Source organism: Arvicola amphibius, chromosome 1 (genome assembly GCF_903992535.2).
Source record: "Arvicola amphibius chromosome 1, mArvAmp1.2, whole genome shotgun sequence".
Classification (NCBI taxonomy): Eukaryota; Metazoa; Chordata; class Mammalia; order Rodentia; family Cricetidae; genus Arvicola; species Arvicola amphibius.
In genome coordinates this window covers 985,201-997,285 of record NC_052047.1, presented here as the reverse complement: position 1 = coordinate 997,285, position 12,085 = coordinate 985,201, and positions in this window count along the sequence as shown.

Genomic DNA, 12,085 nt, shown 5'->3' with positions numbered 1-12,085 from the left:
TTGAGGCTTGAGGTGTCAGACAAAATAACTATCTTACCTCTCCGTGTGCCTCTCTATCTCTGTGTGACTCTGTCTCTGTGTACTTCTGTCTCTGTGTGCCTCTGTCTCTGTGTGCCTCTGTCTCTGTGTGACTCTGTCTCTGTGTGCCTCTGTCTCTGTGTGACTCTGTCTCTGTGTGCCTCTGTCTCTGTGTGACTCTCTCTGTGTGTCTCTCTGTCTCTGTGTGTCTCTCTGTCTCTGTGTGCCTCTCTGTTATTTCTGTGTGCCTCTGTCTGTATTTCTCTGTCTCTCTCTAACACCCCCCACCCCCAGAAGGAGGAGCAGGCTTGAGAGGCTCACCATCCTCCGGCAGTGCCCATGTGACCCCTCCTGAAATGACATGATACATAAAGTATTTACTGAGGTGGGGCTTTTTGATGTGGAAGATGCCTGTAAGGGTCTGTGTGTGTGTGTGGAGGGAAGTTTGATGTTTTAGTTACCTGCAAGTCACCCTTGCTCTCTGTAAATAACACCGATAAACTCACTGGAGATGTAGTGTGTGTGTGTGTGTGTGTGTGTGTGTGTGTGTGTGTGTGTGTGTGTGTATGGGGTTCACCTATGCCAAACACTTTCCTAAAAGGAAGGACAGTAAATGAGTACATTTTCAGCTCTACAATGATATTATAAGCATTCATACGAATGGCCATTATTAGGCCTACTGAAGAGGTTTGCTGTAGGGGTGGATGGCTCAGTGGCTGATTCAATTCCCAGCAACATGGCAACTCACAGCCTCCTGTAACTTCAGTCCCAGGGGACACCCGACATTCTCTCTTAGCCTCCTCTGGCAACAGGCGTGCACATGATGTATACATAAAATAAATAGTTTTTTCTAAAAGTAAGAAAACTGTGCTGACCCATAGTCACAAGTGATAGTGAAAGAAATGCCAACGAAAGTTTAGATCTCCCTTAACTATAAAAGCTGTGTCATTGGTGTTACCAACATAGGGTGCCTGTGTTCACACTCTGATCTAAGAAATACAAGTGTATGTTTCTGCAGTGGATCCAGGGTACACTTCCCAGCATGCATATGGTGTCTTACAACCGCCTGTAACCCCAGTTCCAGGGACTCTGACACCTTTTCTGGCCTCCACAGGCTCCTGTACTCAATACACAGACATACACTCAAGCAAAACACAAATCTCATACAAATAAATATTTTTTAAAAAAAGACAAATGTAAGAAATAAATGGATAAAAGTGTGTGTGTGTTCTCTAATATGGAGATGAATATGGGGGGGAACAGAAGAGGACACCTCGCCTGGAAGAGAGAGCTGCACTTGTTCACCTGCCTACATCCCGTCAGGGAATAAGCCTGGGAAATTTTTACGCTGAAGGTTTGTGAACCACAGCTAGAAATGTAAAATTCATTGTCCTCTCATTAGGAAAAGCTAAGGATGTGAACCCAGAGGTCCCAGCTATTCTTTGAGAAGCAAAATGAGACAGGAAACAGCACAAGATTCCTGGTTCCAGCCAGTTGTGTCCTTCCTTAGCTCCCATTGCTTTTCCTTCTGTTCAATGCCAGAAACTTCCCAACAACCTTTGAAAGGCTCATAAGCTCATCCTTTATCTTATTTATTTTTAATTTTGTTTTGGTTTTTGGTTTATTGCTTTTTCATTTTTTAAGACATGGTTTCTCTGTGTAGCCCTGGCTGTCTTGGAACTTACTTTGTCGACCAGGCTGGCCTTGAATTCAGAGATTAACCTGCTTCCTAAGTGCTGGGAGTAAAGACACGTGCCACCACCACCCAGCTTACATTTTTGTTGTTTTGGGGGTTTTTTTGGTTTTTTTTTTTTTTTTCGAGACAGGGTTTCCCTGTAGTTTCTAGAGCCTGTCCTGGAACTAGCTCTTGTAGACCAGGCTGGCCTCGAACTCAGAGATTCGCCTGCCTCTGCCTCCCGAGTGCTGGGATTAAAGGCGTGCGCCATCACCGCCCGGCTGTTGTTTTTGTTTTATGATGGGGTCTCACTGTGGACTTTTTTGTTTGTTTCTTTCTTTTCTTCAAGACAGAGTTTCTCTGTAGTAGCTTTGGAGCCTTTCCTGGAACTAGCTTTTGTAGACCAGGCTGGCCTCAAACTCACAGAGATACGCCTCCCAAGTGCTGGGATAAAAGGCGTGCGTCAACACCACTCAACAACTTTTTTGTTTGTTTGGCTGGTTGGTTCGTTTGGTTTATGTAGGGTTAAGAAAATCCAAGATCACTTCTGAATTTTGAAAACCCACCAACCTGAACTTGAAATCCCACCAATCCCTGGCTTGTCCCACCCTGGAAAATTCCACCCCGAAGAAACCCTGTCTCCTGTTCAGTTCTTTGACGCTTCTCACCCAAGCAGAGGCATCCACCCTCTTGTGTCTTTTCTAATAGGTCTTGGGAGAGGTTTGTTGTACAACGTGACTGTGGTATTTCTTGGCTCCCAATTACCAGGGTATCTTTCCCCTCAGAGCTGCAACACTTGTACTGGGAAACCTTTCCCTCCGACCTTTCCATTCAGAGCTGCAACACTTACAGTTTTGATTCTTGAAACAAAGTCTCACGTAGCTTCGCTGGTCTTGACCCATATGTAGCTAAGGATGGTGGTAACCTTCTGCTCCTCCTGCCTCCACTTCTCCAATGCTGGAATCACAGGTCTGGGCTACCACACCTAGTTGATGCAGTTCTGGGGATCAAACTCAGGGCACTGTACATGCTAAACAAGCATGCTACAAACTGAGCCGCTTCCCCAGCCAATATTTTTTTTTCATTTTTTAAAGACAGGGTTTCTCTCTGGCTGTCCTTGAACTTGTTTTAAAACTGCCAGGTGGTGGTGGTGCACACCTGTAAAGGCAGAGGCAGGTGGATCTCTGTGAGTTTGAGGCCAGCCTGGTCTACAGAGTAATTCCAGTATAGGCTCCAAAACTATACAGAGAAACCCTGTCTCGAAAAAAAAAAAAAAAAAACAAACAAACAAAAAAACAACATAAACCCAGTCTGGCCTCGAACTTACAGAGACCCACTTGCCTCTGCCTCCCAAGTGCTGGCATTAAAGGTGTGCACCACACCACCTAGCTCAAGTACTGGCATTAATGGCATGTGCCTCCACTGCCCAACCATTATTTTTAATACGTTACACTAGGCATTTTTTTTAGTCACCAGGGATAGATACATATGACATACATCCTCTAATCCAGCCTTCGGTGGTCCTTGCTGTCTGTTAGTCATCCTTGTACAGTGACTCTCGCATGGAATAAAACCTAGTCTTTCTGGCAAGTAAAACATGGCAGAAATGCTGCAGTAATTTGGGATCAGGGTTATTGCACCCTTATCTTGTTCTTTTAGGTTTACCACATGTGACCCGCTCTGTGAGAAAAGAAGACGCAGAATCCCGTCAGATTTCAGAATCGGGCCTGCAAGACAGCTCAGCAGGTGAAGGTGATGCTGGGACATCCTGAGAACCCCAATCCTCTCCAGATCCCCCTGTGGAAGGAGAAAACTGACTCCCAGAGTTGTCCTATGACCTTCCCATGTACACACCGCAGCATGTGTACCCCACATGCACAGATGTTGAATACACTCTTGTCTTCACTCAAAATCTGGGCTAGAGAGATGACTCAATAATTTAGAGCATTTAGGTTTTGTTTTGTTTTGTTTTGTCTTTGGCAGAGAATCTGGTTCAATTCAACATCCACATGATGGCTCACAACTAACCATACCTCCAACTTCAAGAGATCCTTCTCCCTCTTTTGACTTCCTTGGGACACACATGTGATGCACAGACATACATGCAAGCACAACATTCATACACAGAAAATAAAATAAATCAATCTAAAAAAGAATCAAGGGCTGGAGAGATGGCTCAGAGGTTAAGAGCATTGCCTGCTCTTCCAAAGGTCCTGAGTTCAAATCCCAGCAACCACATGGTGGCTCACAACCATCTGTAATGGGGTCTGGTGCCCTCTTCTGGCCTGCAGGCATACACACAGACAGAATATTGTATAATATATATATATATATATATATATATATATATATATATATATATATATATAACCAGAACCCACTTAGCAGCTGTGTCAATGAGTCACTATGGAACCAGATCCTTCATCCCAGGCATGGTTTTAGTGACTACAGCACTGGCCCCAACTGACAGCATCTCATGAAGAAGAAGGAATCAGAAAGCTGAGTCTGAATCCCTGTCGCTTAGAAACCTTAAGGGGAACTACATGTTTCTTGTTGTTTTAATACATTAAATGCTGGGATGACTTGCTATCCTAATAGCGAGTAACTGACCTAACACGACAGTGACAGAAACTGTTTACTCTTGCTTCGAGGAAGCTCAAGTTCCAGTGCGAGACAAGAAAAAAATACATATGTTTAAAACACAATTAGAAAATTAAATACATATGAAAGAATGAAGGTGGACCATTCGTTACCTTACACCACATACAAAGTTAAAAGTCAAAATTATAGGGCTTTTATAAGACTTTATAGGACTTTTATAAGTCATGGTTTGACTATGAAACATCATCCAAAGAGGTGGGGACCAAATCACTGAGCAGTACCATTCATGATGGCTCTGACTCAATCAGGGGTTTAAACCTCCCGTTGGATTCATGATACGATAGCCTTACTGGGCAGTGGTTCTAGTCGGTCACTGGGGCAATTCCTTAGCCTTCTCCTGTCTCTCGACTTCTGCTCTACCTTGTCCTCCTGACAGTAGCACCAGATAACTGTGTAATGAAATCACGAGCCGAAACAAACCCTTTCCCTTTAAAGTCATTTAGATATTTGTAACAGATAGATACACACATACAAACATATATGTGTATGTAAGTGTATATATATATATATACATAAGTGTATATATAATATATATATTTAGATATTTGTAACAGATAGATACACACATACAAACATATATGTGTATGTAAGTGTATATATACACACACACACACACACACACACACACACATATATATATATATATAGAGAGAGAGAGAGAGAGTGTCAAACAAAACATAGGAGAAAATTATTTGGGGCATAATTTGTCAAAAAAAACACACAACACAAGCTAAATAAATGCATAAATTAAGTATCCATATATTTTGCATATCTGCATGTATTTGTCCATGCACTGGCAGTCATGTGTGTGTGTGAGTCAAAGGACAATTTGTGGACAACAGAGCCAGGACACTATCAAGAGAATGAAAAGGCAACCCATGGAATGGGATAAAATACTTGCAAGTCATATATTTAACAAGAAAATAATATTTAGAATATATAAATAATTCCATAAATACACAAACAACTTAATCTAAAAAATGGCAATGGGGGGGGTTTAAGGCAGGGTTTCTCTGTATAACAGCCCTAGCTGTCTTGGAACAAGCTCTTGTAGACCAGGCTGGCCACCAACTCACAGGGATCTGCCTGCCTCTGGAGTGCTGAGACTAAAGGCAAGTGCCACCATGCCCAACTGGCAAATGGCTTTTAAGTTACATTTTGTGTGTGTGTATGAGTGTGTGTGTGTGTGTGTGTGTGTGTGTAAGAGGGCACACATGCTACCGTGTGCATGTGGAGGTCGGATGACAGCTTGCAGGAGCTGGCTCTCTCCTCCCACCATGAGGGACCCAAGGAATACTCAGATCATCAGGCTTTGAAGCATCTGACAAAGGATTTGAACACACCTTTAATCCCAGCATTCAGGAGGCAGAGGCAAGCAGATCTCTGTGAATTCCAGGACAGCCAGGGCTACATAGAGAGACCCCGTCTCAAAAATAAAAATAAAGGGCTGGAGAGATGGCTCAGTGGTTAAGAGCATTAACTATTCTTCCAGAGGACCTGAGTTCAATTCCCAGCAACCACATGATGGCTCACAACCATCTGTAATGAGATCTGGCGCCCTCTTCTGGCCTGCAGGCATACATGGAGGCAGAATGTTGTATACATAATAAATAAATAAAATCTTAAAAAAAATAAATAAAAATAAAAATAAATAAAAATAAACACACATTTCTTCAAGAAGATATACAACAAGCATATCAAAAGATCCACATTATTAGGGAAACAAAAACAATACTTTACACTCATTAGGGTAATTATTCGAAAGTGAAAAATGTTGTAGAATGTTATTTTAAGGTGTGTTACTGATGTGGGACTCCCCTCCGTATGCTGTGAATATCATTGGTTAATAAACGAACTGCTTTGGGCCTATAGCAGAGCTACAGGGGATAGGGGAACAGAGCTTGGCGGGGAAAACTAAACCAAATGGTGGGAGAAAGGCAGCAGAATCAGAGAGAAGCCATGGAGTCATAGCTGGAGACAGACACACTGAAATTTTGCTGGTAGGCCATGACCTCATGACGATACACAGATTAATAGAAATGGCTTAAATTAATATGTAAGAGTTAGCCAATAAGAAGCTAGAGCTAATGGGCCAACCAGTGATTTAAGTAATATAGTTTTGTGTGATTATTTCGGGGCTGAGCAGCCGAAACCAACAAGCAGGGTTCTTCCAACATGTTACGTTTTTTTTTATGCTGTGAAATGTTTGTTTAACGATGTGAAGATATGTTGCTTTTGTTTATGCTGCATTTGTTTAACTCTGTGAAGCTGTGATTCTTTCCCTGTCTAAAACACCTGATGGGCTAATGAAGCACTGAACCGCCAATAGCAAGGCAGGAGAAAGGATAGGGAGGGCTGGCAGGCAGAGAGTATAAATATGAGAATTCTAAGGGACGAACAAGACAGAAAGCAGGAGAGGAGGATGCTAGGGGCCAGTAACCCAGCCACACAGCCAGTCATGGAGTAAAGAGAAAGATCACAAAAGTAAAACGGGGGGGGGGGGGCATAGTGGTGCAAGCCTTTAATCCCAGGATGAGGCCGGCGAATCTGTGAGTTCAAGGCCAGCCTGGTCTACAGAGCAAGTTCCAGAACAGCCAGGGCTGTTACTCAGAGAAACCCTGTCTTTAAAAAAAAAAAAAACGAAAAAGAAGAAAAAAGTACGAGAAAGATAAAAACCCAGAGGCAAAAGGTACATGGGATAATTTAAGATAAGAAAAGCTGGCAAGCAACAAGCCAAGATAAGACCAGACATTTATCAGTAATAATCAGCTGCCATGTCATGATTTGGGAGCTGGGTGGCAGGGCCCCCAAAACAGTAAAGAGTAAAGAAACAACAACATTTTTGGAGTTCCACTGTGAGACCAGAGTAAAAGAAAATCTAACAACAGAAAAATTCCACGCCTGGGGAGACGGTTCATCACATAAAGGCCATTGTTGCCAATCCTGATGACCTGAGTTCAGTCCCCGGAACACACATGGTACATAGGAGGAGAGAACTGACTCCCTAAAGTTCTCTTCTGACCTCCCCACATATACTGTGGCATAACCCCCCTATAAACAAGATGTGAGACATTCGTATAACCTTACTGAATCATTAAAATAAGTGAAGTTCTGATATACACTACAACATGGATGAACCTTGAAAGCATTACATTAAGTGAAATAAGCCAATAATAAAAGAAACACTAGATGACTGGGCCTTGCAGCATACTGAAGAAATGAGACCAAGCCATACATTGCAAATAAAATAGGCAAGACCCCTTCCTGTGACCTCAGCTGAAGCTGGCCAGTTTGAGCTGAAAAGAGCTAGCGTGCACCAGAAACACCAGGCTTGCTTGAACAAAGCAAACAGTAGCTTTTACTGTTCTCCTGGGAGGGCTAAAGTTTGGTTACTTGTCCGTTTGTCATGAGCAGTTCTAAGAGATGTTCTGTGTGCAAGCATTCTGGCTTACACTGGGGCTAGCAGTTAGCTACATCTGGGAAATGCTAAATTATAGATATTGTCACCTTGCAACAACGTCCTGGGCCTTACAATAGAGCTAAAGAGACAAAGGCCGTGCATGAGAAACACACAATCCACTGGGCCAAATTAATCCTGGATTAGCATTTTAGGCAAAACATTTCTCAGTTGGTAACTGGTTAGTGTACATGCGCAGCTGGGTATAACTGGCTCAAAATCTGAAACAGAAGAGGATTAGGTAGCATACAAACGCGAAGATGCCAGTCGAATGTGGTGGAGCCTGTCTGCAATCCCAGCATTCTAGAGGACCAGAAGTTCAAGGTCAGCTTGGGCTACACAAGACCCTGGAAAGAAAATAGAGACGCTTTGCCTTAAACCCTCTTTAGTTGTGAGTCAGATATTTTTAGGTTCTAGGAAAGAGTCAATATTTTAAGCAAAAATGGCCTTCAAGTTTCTGTAAAGTAACGCAGTCGGTGGGCATCTCCCCCTCTCCAGAGCTCTTGCCTGCAGGGAAGGTCATGAGATACTTACTGATAGCTCAGCTACATGCCTTCCAAAATGTGTGACTTTTAAATAGTTTTACTTTTAGATTTATTTATCTTATGTATATTAATGTTTCACCTGCATGTGCGTCTATGTACCTCGTGCCTCCCTGATGCCTGAGGAGTTTAGAAGTGAAGCGCTGGATCACCTAGGACCAGGGTCTGGATGTCATCTTTGTATTCATTAGCTGCCATATATGTAGTAGCCAGGACTGAACCCAGGTCCTCTGCAAGAGCAAGGAGTGCTCCTAACCACTGGGATACCTCTCCAGCCCCCAAACTTGTGGTTTTAAAGTTAACTAAGAGTTGGTAAAACTAAAGGGCTTATGTACATTTGGTCTGGTTTGAACTGGTTTTCTGGTAATAATTCTTCCTCTGTTTTGTTTGTTATCTCTGTTTAACCATCTCCACCCCTAGTTTTATCTTGGTTTGGTCATAAGGGGCTCTTAGTCAGTAAACACTCAGACCTCATGACTTACTCAGAAAACAGGCAGAGGAAAATACATAGTGCTTTTCATCCGAAACAGGTTAAGGACCCAGAGTTTGCCTTTTGCCCCCTATTTCAGAAGGACAAATACCACTGGTCAAGCTCAGAGACACAGGAAGTGGACTAGAAGGTACTAGGGTAGAGAGGAAGGGAGAGAGCTGTTACGGCTTGATGGCATAGTTTCTGGTTGACGTGATAATGAAACGGTTTTGGAATTAGGTGGTAGTGAGAGTTACACAAAACAGTGTGTGCAGTCAGTGCCACTGAATTATAACTTAAGATGATAAAAATGGTAAACCTCAGAGTATGTATATTTTCCCACCATAGGAGAAAGAAAGAAGGCAATTAATGTTGTAGCTAAGAGATAAAGCACTTGCCTAACATACGCGAGGTCCTGGGTTTGATCCCAGAAGGGAGGAGGACCCAGAAAGATGGCTCAGCACTTATACATAGTTGATGCTCTTTCAGAGGATTCAGGGTTGGTTTCCACACCCACATCAGGCAGCCGCAGCAGCCTGCAACTGCGATTCAATGGGATCTGACATCTTCACGTGGCCTCTTAGGGCACCCACACGCACGGAATACACTTACACAGATTCACACCTATACACGAGTGGAAATGTGTTTTTTTTTTTTTTTAGAAGAAAAGGATTAATGTAGAGAAGAGCAAATGGATAGATGGTCTTAACTGGACTTGGTTGAAATAGTAATTTGAACATAAGTTAAATATACACGTGTATATTTATGCATATATAGAGAGGGGGTAGATTCTCTGTCTACACATACACACACACACACACACACACACACACACACACACACACACACACATGAGTAAAGGATATTACAAGCAGAGAGAACAGCACAAAGGCTTAGAAGAGCAAATGTACCTGATGTATTCAAGGACCAAGGAGACAAGTGTTTGGTGAGTACCTGATAAGCAGGATTAGAAACATTATTAATATACAAAGTCAGAGAGAAAACAGAATCACATTACACAGAGACGCTATAGGTCATTTTAGGACTTTGGCTTTTATTCTGAGCAGAGAGACCTGATTTCATAAAGATTAAAAGCAACAACTAGTTGCTCTGCAGGGAACCCACTCTAAGTGGCAAAGAAACAAACATAGAAACCAGCTTCAAGCCACCGAGAACAGCTGACAACTCAGGACCAGGGCTGAGAAATTACCAAATTTGAATAGAACTTCAGCCAGCAAGACTTTCCTTCGGATGGGTTATTGGATAAAAGGTAACAGAAATTTGTGGCACTGCGGGACGGTTCGTGAGCCGGGCAAGGGGCTGGAGATTGAAACACATACACACACAGACAGAGACACGGGTCATCCTTGAAACAAGAATGCCAACTTTATTACGCACCAGGGAAGTTGATGTAGGGATCCTTAACTGATAGTCACGTCCCAGCTCTTGGGATTTTCAGCTGTAAAACCCACCAGAAACCACTCCCCTACCATCAGGAACTCATGAGGGTCTCGTGCTCTGAGCAGCTGCAGACACAGGAAAACAAGTTGTTTACTTCATTCACTCTGGCAGGCAAAGGGTCACAGAAAATCAAGGGTCCCAGGGTCTGCAGCCCCAACAGCTCCCCTTTTCTATATAATTAGACCAGACCTGTCTTGGGTTGCAAAAGCGCAAATTCACATCTTACCCGTCATCAAGAACACTTGCCTCAGCACGCAAGGTCTTTGTCTTAGGTTGATTGTGACAGGATCCTGTCTTACCCGTCTCTGACTCACTGTTCTTTTGATAGCCTGCTGACCCACCCTGTGCTCCGAGGAAGTCCACTCACTTGGGCAAATAGTGATTTTACATCGCTGTAGAGGCAGAGCAACAGAAACCTCCAGCCACAGGAGTTCCTAGCTGTTCCGCAAGCCTAGGCCGTAGGAGTGGCTGGACTGGCGTGGGCGTGTCACAAACGTGAGGAAAGGAAAGGGAGCAGCCAGCCGTACTCCAACTGCTCTTATGAAAGGAGGTCTGTAGGTCAAACCAGAAAATGCCCTGGCGAAAATTCTATAGGGAATTCTGGATCTCTAAGGCAGTGGCAACCTGTCTGGCTGGGGATCAACAGTGACTGGTGGCAATTCCGGCTGTCTAGCGGCCACCACAGCCTTGGTGATCCCAAAGTCTCAGCAGGGACAGCTCAGCACCAGTTGACTCACTGGGACGGGCACCGAGCCCGGAACCTGGGCCACAGCGGCCGTCATCTCGTTAGCCCAACAACTGTTCAAAAGACACAAAACTTGAGAACAGTTAGGGTAGAATCATTCAAGGTATAATTAGCCACAGACAGCCGCATCAGAAGCCCTATTTTGGCTCTGGTTTTAAACAGGCATGAAGTCCACAGACATACCATTCCATGAAGATAAACACTACCACACTGGGCTGGATTCTAGAAATGAAACTCCTGAGAATTCTTGTTAACATTCTCGTAAGATGATCACAGTCCCCATCACCACAATGAATAATGTGCTCTAGCCATAAAATCATAGTACCAGACCAACATTAAACACAATGAGAAAGAAAATTCAGCAAAAATAAAACACAAACTGCCAGATAGTTTCCACATACCAATAACATTATTATGTCTCAAATCAATGGTAATGACAGGCTGTTCTATAGCCCAATCAGTGGAAAGGAAGTATGGCCACACAGGACTATCCAGGTCCACCGGCATCAGCACCAGCGATTCCTAGCTGGGGCCCTTCGTACCTGTTGGCCATGGCTGATGGTCAGGAGAACCGTTCATAGGACACACAAGCTATTCAGAAATCCGAATGGGGCTTTCAGTATCCTTCAGAAACACACATGAACTTCCACGCCCCCAAATGAGGACTGGATCAGGCCCCTTCCACTGTACCATTGAATAAGTAGAGCCACGGGGCTGCCAGTGCCTCTGAGCAGCTAATGTTTGAGTATGTGATTCAATTGTTAGAAAATTTAGTATAGAGAGAATTATTAGAAAGGATATCCCGGGGAGCACTACACTCTCCCTTTTTTGTGTTGTGAATATAACCATTGAGAGTTCGGTGAGCCCATTCCACTACGGCCTGTCCCTGGGGATCGTAAGGAATTCCTGTCTTATGAAGGATGTCATAACTGTCACAGAATAATTGAAAGCCCTCACTGATATAAGCTGGTCCACTGTCCACTTTAATCAATTTTGGGGCCCCCCATGTAGGCAAAAGCTTGGAGGCAATGGCTTTTTACATCCTTCACCTTTTCCC